This window comes from Ornithorhynchus anatinus, chromosome X2, assembly GCF_004115215.2.
Source record: "Ornithorhynchus anatinus isolate Pmale09 chromosome X2, mOrnAna1.pri.v4, whole genome shotgun sequence".
NCBI classification, from domain to species: domain Eukaryota; kingdom Metazoa; phylum Chordata; class Mammalia; order Monotremata; family Ornithorhynchidae; genus Ornithorhynchus; species Ornithorhynchus anatinus.
The window spans coordinates 2,625,420-2,633,321 of NC_041750.1; the positions used below are offsets into that span (position 1 = coordinate 2,625,420).

At 54.9% G+C, this 7,902-nt stretch overlaps 1 protein-coding gene across 2 annotated transcripts in view; it reads right to left on the reverse strand.

Annotated features, from left to right (window-relative positions):
• Positions 1 to 7,477, reverse strand: part of PSD2 (pleckstrin and Sec7 domain containing 2) — a 41,866-nt gene extending 34,389 nt beyond the window's left edge. Inside the window, exon 1 of one of the 2 annotated variants that reach the window (XM_029052371.2) lies at positions 7,333 to 7,477. The gene's annotated coding sequence lies outside the window, so the exon portion shown is untranslated. Of the gene's footprint in view, positions 1 to 5,163; positions 5,281 to 7,332 lie in introns of those variants that run through there. The other variant, XM_029052370.2, reaches the window with a different exon arrangement.
• Positions 7,478 to 7,902: the final 425 nt, after the last annotated feature.

Below are 7,902 nucleotides of genomic sequence, written 5' to 3' on the forward strand. Positions count from 1 at the left end.
TTGGACACAGTCCCTTGTCCCTCACGGGGCTCCCAGTCTTAATCCCCATTTTACAGACGAGGTCACTGAGGCCCAGAGAAGTGAAGTGACTTGCTCACGGTCCCAGAGCAGACAAGTGACGGAGCGGGAATTAGAATCCACGTCCTTCTGACTGCCAGGCCCAAGGCCCTACCCACTAGGCCACGCTGCTTCCCTGCCCTCGAGGAACTTAATATCTAGTCGAGGAGGAGCATCCCTCCCGGGACTAGGTCCGGGGGGAGCCGGACGACCGTGGCCTCTTCCGGGATAACCAGGACCAGGCGGCGGCGGGATCGGGATGCGGGGAGGGGCGGGAGCAGGGACCCAGCCCAGACTGAGTGTACCCTGGTTGTAAGGAGCCAGGCTAAATAGGGCCTCTAAACACACAAGCTGCCACTCAGAAGAGGATTTCCTGGAAAGGGCCATCTGTCAGTCGGCGGAAACAGCGGGAGGGAAGATCGGAGCCGGGAACCCCGCTTTCCCATCCCCCTTTCGGGGAACTCTTCCTGACTCCGCCCCTCCTACGGGGACCCCCGGGAAGCCCCCTCGCCCTTCCTGGGCCTCGTTTCCCCTAGTTGACGCCCCACCACACTTACATCCATGTCTTTATTTATATTCACATCCTCCTCTAGACTGTGAGCTCGTAGTGAGCAGGGAAGGTGTCCGTTTATTGCTGTATTGTCCTCTCCCAACCTCTTAGTACGGTGCTCTGCCCATAGGAAGTGCTCAATAAATACAACAATGAATGAACCTATAACCTCAATAATAATAATAATAATAATTGCCGTATTTGTTAAGCACTTACTATGTGCCAAACAGTGAACTGCTGGAGTGGATACAAGCAAATCAGGATGGACATAGTCCAACCTGTCCCATATGGGGCTCACAGGCTCAATCCCCATTTTCCTGATTAGGTAACTGAGGCCCAGAGAAGTGAAATGATGATATTAACAATAATGTTGGTATTTGTTAAGCGCTTACTATGTGCAGAGCACTGTTCTAAGCACTGGGGGAGATGCAGGGTGATCAGGTTGTCCCACGTGAGGCTCACGGTCTTCATCTCCATTTTACAGAGGAGGTCACTGAGGCACAGAGAAGTTAAGTGAAGCAGTCACACAGCTGCCGAGCGGCAGGACCGGGATTCGAACCCATGACCTCCGGCTCCCAAGCCCGGGCTCCTTCCACTGAGCCACGCTGCTTCTCTAATGACTTGTCCGAGTTCTCATGCCACGCACCCTGTCCCTCCCTCGTCGGAAGTCCTTCCTCGTGTCTGACCTTAATCCCTCCTGCTTCAGCATGCTCTAGTCCATTCCGAGACAGAGACTTCACCCGTTGCTTAGGCAAAGTGGGGCAGAGGACAGAGCAGAGGGAAGAGACGAGGGAGAGGGAAACTGAACGGGGAGCAGAGGGTGTGGTCAATCTAAGGCGCATCTATCCCAGTGCTTAGAACAGTGCTTGGCACCTAGTAAGCGCTTGACAGGTATCATTATTAGGCAGGAATGGGGAGAAGGAGCAGGGGGTGGTGAGGGGAGGGTCAGAAACGCTGTTGTGGTACAATCCCCGCCCTCCACCTCACCCACGGAGTTCGCCTGGCGGGTCAGGAGGTGAGAGTGGGCCACCGTCTTGGGGTCTCAATCCCGGTGCTCGGAATCACCCTGGGTCCTTTCTAGGTAGCCCTGAAATGTAGCCACCTCTGGGGTGGTGCTAAACCCCAGAGAAGCAGAGTGGCCTAGCGGAGAGAGCACGGGCCTGGGAGTCAGAAGGCCTGGGTTCTAATCCCTGGTCTGCCGCCTGTCTGCTCTAATCGCCTTGGGCGAGTCGCTTAACTTCTCTGTGTCTCGGCTACTTCATCTGTAAAATGGGGATAAGGGTGTGAGCCCCACGTCGGTCAGGGATTGTGTCCCACCTGATTAGCTTCTATCTACCCCAGTTCTTAGAAAAGTGCTTGGCACATGGTAAGTGCTTAATATAACAACTATTATTATTAATAATGAACAGGCTAGAAACAAATTTTGGGGGATAGCTGTTAAGTGCTTATTATTTATCAGGAAATGGAGCAGAGGGGGCCTTCTGGGATAAGTTTTACTCTCCACACAGTCCCCTCAGACCTCCCTCTCCCCACTCTCTTGCCCCCATGATCCCCGCTAAGCCTGGAGTCCCCGTGATTAATAATAATGTTGATATTTGTTAAGTGCTTACTATGTGCAGAGCACTGTTCTAAGCGCTGGGATAGATACAGGGTGATCAGGTTGTCCCACGTGGGACTCAGAGTTTTAATCCCTATTTTACAGATGAGGTAACTGAGGCTCAGAGAAGTTAAGTGACTTGCCCACAGTCACCCAGCTGACAAGTGGCGGAGCCAGGATTCGAACCCATGACCCCTGACTCCCAAGCCCGGGCTCTTTCCACTGAGCCACGCTGCTTCTCTTAAGGCGGGGTGGGAAGGCAGAGGGAAGGATGGCGTCAATGTGGGGCGAGGCAGAGAAGTCTTCTGACCCCTTCTGTGGATGGGAAGCAGAATGGTGCAGTGGATAGAGCACGGGATTGGGAGTCAGAAGGTCATGGGTTCTAATCCCAGCCCCGCCACTTGTCTGCTGTGTGACCTTGGACAAGTCACTTCACTTCTCTGGGCCTCAGTTACCTCATCTGATTGAGGCTGTGAGCCCTACAGGGGACTGTGTCCGACCTGATTTGCCTGTATCCACTCCAATGCTTAGTACAGTAGCCGGCACACAGTAAGCGTTTAACAAATACCGTAATAATTATTAAGTACTGGGGTGGATTCAAGCAAAGCGGGTTGGGCACAGTCCCTGTCCCACATGGGACTCACAGTCTTAATCCCCATTTTACAGAGGAGGGAACTGAGGCCCAGAGAAATGAAATGACTTGCCCAAGGCCAGCCAGCAGATAAGTAGCAGAGCTGGGATTAGAACCCAGGTCCTTCTGACTCCCAGGCCTGTGCTCTATCCATTAGCCCATGCTGCTTCACAAAGAATAACAACAGTAACAGTGATATTGTTAAGCACTTATTATATACCAAACACTGTGCTAACCGCTGGAGTAGATATAAGGTCATCAGGTCTCATACGATTACTGTTCACTAAGTAGAAGGGGGAGAACAGGGTTTGAATCCCCATTTTGAGAAGCACAGTGGCTCTGTGGAAAGAACGCAGGCTTAGGAGTCAGAGGTCATGGGTTCTAATTCCGGCTCCGCCACCTGTCAGCTGGGTGACTTTGGGCAAGTCACTTCACTTCTCGGTGCCTCAGTTACCTCATCTGTAAAATGGGGATGAAGACGGTGAGCCGCACATGGGACAAGCTGATTACCCTGTATCCACCCCAGCGCTTAGAACAGCGCTCGGCATGTAGTAAGGGCTTAACAAATACCAACATTATTATTATTATTATTTTGCAGATGAGGGAACTGAGGCCCAAAGAAGCAAAGTGACTTGTCCGAGGTCATTCGGTAAGCGCTTAACAAATGCCGTTATAATTATCATTATTATTAGATGAAGGTAAGGCAGGATGGGGAGAGCTGAATGAGTGCCATAGGACAGAGGGTAAGAAATTTCTGTTTGAGGTGGAGGTGGATGGGCCTCCACCGGAGGTTCTTGAGGAGTGGGGAGACGCTGACTGAACTTTTTCTAAGAAAAATGATCCGGCAGCAGAGTGACGTATGGACAAGACAGGAGGCTGAGAGGTCAGAGAGGCGGCTGATGCAGTAGTCAAGGCAGATATAGAAAAAGAGCTTGGATCAACAGAGTAGCAGTTTGGATGGAGAGGAAAGGGTGGATTCCAGAAATATTGGGAGGGCAGAACCGACGGGATTCTGTGACAGACTATGTGTGCAGGTTGAATGAGCGACGGCTCAACCAAGGTTACGGGTTTATGAGACAGGGAGGATGGTGGTGCTGTCTACAGTGATGGGGAGCTTAGGGGGAGGACAGGGTTTGTGTGGGAAGATGAGGAGTTCTGTTTCGGAGATGTTAACCTGTCGCCAGGGCATCTAAGTGGCGACGTCCTGAAGGCAGGAGGAACTACGAGATTGCGGAGGAGAGGGGTCAGGGCTGGAGAGATGATCTGCGGAGAGATGGGAGTTGAAGCCGTGGGAGTGAATGAGTTCTCCAAGGGAATGGGTGTTAAATGGAGATCAGAAGGGGACTTAGAACTGAGCCTTGAGGAAGTCAGAGGATGGGAGGCAGAGGAGAAGGAGCCGGCGGAGAAGGAGCGGCTCAAGAAATGGGAGAACTAGGAGAGGACAGTGTCAGTGAGACCAAGGTTACAGAGGGTTTTCAGGAGAACGGGGTGATCCACGGTGTTGAAGGCAGCTGAGACGTCGAGAAGGGATCGGGATGGAATAAAGGCCTTTGGATTTGACCGTCAGTTGTTCATTCGATCGTATTTCTTGAGCGCTTACTGTGCAAAGCACTGAACTGAGCGCTTGGGAGAGGACAATACAACAACAAACAGGCAGGAAGGAGGTCACCGGTGACCTTAGAGAGGGCAGATTAAGTGGAGTGGGGGGGGCTGTAAGCCAGACTGCAGGGGGTCGAAGGGAGATTTGGAGGAGAAGAAATAGGCGGTGGTGTAAGCAACTTGTTTAAGGAGTTTGAAAACAGGAAATCCGAGCATTGGCTTTAAGGCACTCAATCAACCCTCCCTACCTAACCACCCTAATCTCCCACTACAGCCCAGCCCACACACTTGGCTCTTCTAACCTACTGTCATCCATCTCACCACCGACACCTCGCCTACTTCCTCCCTCTGGCCCGGAGCTCCCTTCACATCCGACAGACCACCACTCTCCATACCTTCAAAGCCTTATTAAAATCCCATCTCCTCCAAGAGGCCTTCCCTGACAAAGTCTTCATTTCCCCGACTCTTCTTCCTCCCTTCTGCCTCACCTGAACACTTGGGTCTGTACCCCTTAAACGCTTTGATTCTCCCTCTCCCCGGTCCCCTAGTCCTTACATACGCACACTTATACCCTGTCGCTGCCCCTACTTCTAATTTATTTTAATGTCTGCCTCGCCACTTAGACCGTAAGCCCCTCCAGGGCAGGGACCGGGGCTATCACACTATAGTACTGTATTCTCCCAAGCGTTTCGTACCGGATTCCGCACACAGTAAGCGCTCAATAAATACCTTTGGTTGATTAATCGATTGACTTTTCTCCAGGATCCAAGATCGAACCAAGGGTCCCAGTCTTCACTCACACCTCCCCGACTCCCTAAATCTTCTGCCTTCAGGGCCCAAAATTCCAAGATCTCAAGACAGGAAGAACAGTTCCGCCCTTAGGAAAACCCAGACCTGTCCTGGTTCCTCGGTCACCAGCACATGGAGGTCAGGGGGTCAGGGATGGGGGAGGCATCCACAGTAGGCTAACTGCCCTCGCCTCACTTACCTCATCTCCTGTACTTGACACCCCAACCCGCCGCCTGCCCAGCTCTGACCACAGACCAGGCAGTCCTAATTATACATCGTCAAACCCCTAGGGGCTCCCGCTGAACTGGTGGGGAAACTGAGGCCCCGAAGCAGGGGGTGGGGCAGATATAAGAGTCCCTGAGCCCAGTGCCCTCCTCAAATCACCTCTCCCCTCCCCAGATCTAGGGCGGGTTATTAAACAGTGCAATAGACACGGTGAGAAAAGCCTTCTCCCATCAGGTCCCCTGACCTCTGACCTTGGGTGGTTTCTTACTTCCTGCAGGGATGGGGAAGACACCTGCCCAATCAGGGAAGGGGGTGGCAAAAGTGAAAGTTTCCAACTTTACCTCTAAGGGTTGGGGGGAGCCCCAGACCTGCCAATTCATTCATTCAATCGTATTTATTGAGCACTTACGGTGGGCAGAGCACTGTACTAAGTGTTTGGGAGAGTACGACTTGTGGAAATGGTCTCAGGGAAGGAAGAGAAGGAGGCCCACCCCCCCAATCCATCCTTTTCAATGAACCGCAGAGGGGCACAGACGCTTTCGGGCTCACCCGAAGACCCCAGGCCCACCTCCCTACCCCCAACCCGGCACTACCAAACCCCCACCCTGTGGTAGCCCTCCTTCCGGGTGGAAGACAGTCCACGGCTGGATCCAGCCAGGGCTGAGGCCTGGGGGAGTCAAGACACTCAACTGGGACACACCGGGCACCCCTTCTCTCCACTGCCCTCCGTCCCTAACATTCCCAGACCTCCCGGGGTCAAATGGGGAGAACGGAGGGGCTCACAAATGTGCTTGGGTCCCCGGGGCCTCCTGCCGCGATCCCCCTCCTGCTCCTAGCCCCCGCCCGGAATGGGAAGATTCTTCCCTCGGCCATTATGTGACCCCCGTCCTGGCACCGGGAAGTCTCAACTCCACTGCAGTCCAACTTGTGGCCCTGAAAATTGCATTTTAGTGACCCCCTCCCCCTTTCAGAGAGGCTCCCCGCCCGGGGAAGATGGCTTTGAGCCCCTGAAGCCCGGGGTCCCTCCCCCTAACCCCTCCCCCAGGCCTTCCAATGAGAAAGTAGTCCTGCCGATCCGCTGGGTCCAGGGCTGCTCTAACACCCCCTCCCCACCTCACCCTCCCTCTCCTCCACCCCTCCTCCTCCTCGTCCGGATTTTTAAAAAATGGGCAGAAGAAGCGGGAGGCAGAAAGGAAATGCTAATGGAACAATTAAGCTAATACTGGGGTAGGGACAGCCAGAGAACCAGCTTTGGGGTGCTTTATTGTTTTAGCCAAGAGGAGAGAATGTCACCTCTCCCAGACAAAAAGTCCCCAAGGGGCTCGGCGGGGCCGCGTGGAGGGGGACCCTGGGGTGGGGGGCGGTGACCAAGATGGATCTGGAGGGAGGAGAGCCTCGCGGACGGGGGAAAGGAAGGACATCTTCAGCCCAGATGCTGCCCTATCGCTTGGGCTTCTCTGTACCATCTCCATGACAACCATGTCATTTGGGCTGCTGGAGCCACTGCCGGATTGATCTCCAGATGAAGCTTTGTTGTCAGACATCGGGATGTGGGGGGCGTGCGGGGATTGGGGGGGAAAAGGGGGTGGGTCGCGATCGTGACAGAAGCCACCCCAGCCGGGGGACGATTTAACGACCCACCCCCCTCCCCAACCCGGCCCCATCCGTCTCCGCTCCCTGAAACCCCCAGAAGAAACCGAAGGGGCGTTTCTACACACCGGGGTCCACGCCGGCTTCAGACCCAGAAGCCCCCCGAGGCTGGCCGGCGGAGGAGCGACCCCCGCCCAACCCTTCCGCTAGTGAACGTGCCCAGGAGGACAGATTGATGGTGGGGGTCTTGGGGATGGGGGAGGAGGGGGGGCCCGGGGATCGGCTCACACTTACCAGAGTAGCAGACCTTGTCTTGATGCTCTTGGGGGTGGGGGTGGGGGGTCGTTCCTCCTCAATAATCCATGCAACACAATAACCGGTGTTTCCACGAGAGGGGTCTCGTCCCCAGCAGCCCCCCACCCCCACCCCCCACCCCTCTTCTGGGCTTTTTTTCCCCTCTCCCCCAGTCGGCTCCCACTGGTTAGGGCTTTTCTTCAGGTGTCAAGAGATTGCTGGGATGCAGGGAGGAGGAGGAGGAGGAGGAGGAGGGGAGGGGGAGCGGCGGGGGGTGGGGAAGGGGTGGGAGGGGATTCTGCAGTCAATGAAAGGGGGGAAGGAGAGCCCTGGCTGTGGTGTGTGTGGGAGCGTGTGTGTGCGCGCTTGTGTGTAAGGAGGGGGCGCGGTCCGCTCGGCCTCCAGCCCCCGGCGGGAGACACTACTCCACTAAGTGTGAGGAAACTAGTAAAAATATACACCCGCTCCGCAAAGCTGGCAGGGACCACAGGGCCAACTGCTTCCCTCCAAACCAGTGCCGGGAGCAAGGCTTCTGCCCGGTTCCTCGGGGCAGGGGGCCTCTCGGACCCT